Consider the following 287-nt stretch of genomic DNA (forward strand, 5'->3'; position numbering starts at 1 on the left):
CCCCCTTTACACCAGAGCCCCCCTTTACACCAGAGCCCCCCTTTACCGCAGAGCCCTACTTTACACCAGAGCCCCCCTTTACCGCAGAGCCCTACTTTACACCAGAGCCCCCATTTACAGCAGAGCCCCTCTTTCCATCAGAGCCCCCTTTACACCAGAGCCCCTCTTTAACTCAGAACCCCTCTTTACATCATAGCCCCCTTTACATCAGAGCCCCTCTTTACATCATAGCCCCCCTTTACATCAGAACCCCCTTTACACCAGAGCCCCCCTTTACATCAGAACCC

Source organism: Nanorana parkeri, unplaced genomic scaffold, assembly GCF_000935625.1.
Source record: "Nanorana parkeri isolate BGI_ZX_2015 unplaced genomic scaffold, ASM93562v1 scaffold2219, whole genome shotgun sequence".
In the NCBI taxonomy this organism is placed as follows: domain Eukaryota; kingdom Metazoa; phylum Chordata; class Amphibia; order Anura; family Dicroglossidae; genus Nanorana; species Nanorana parkeri.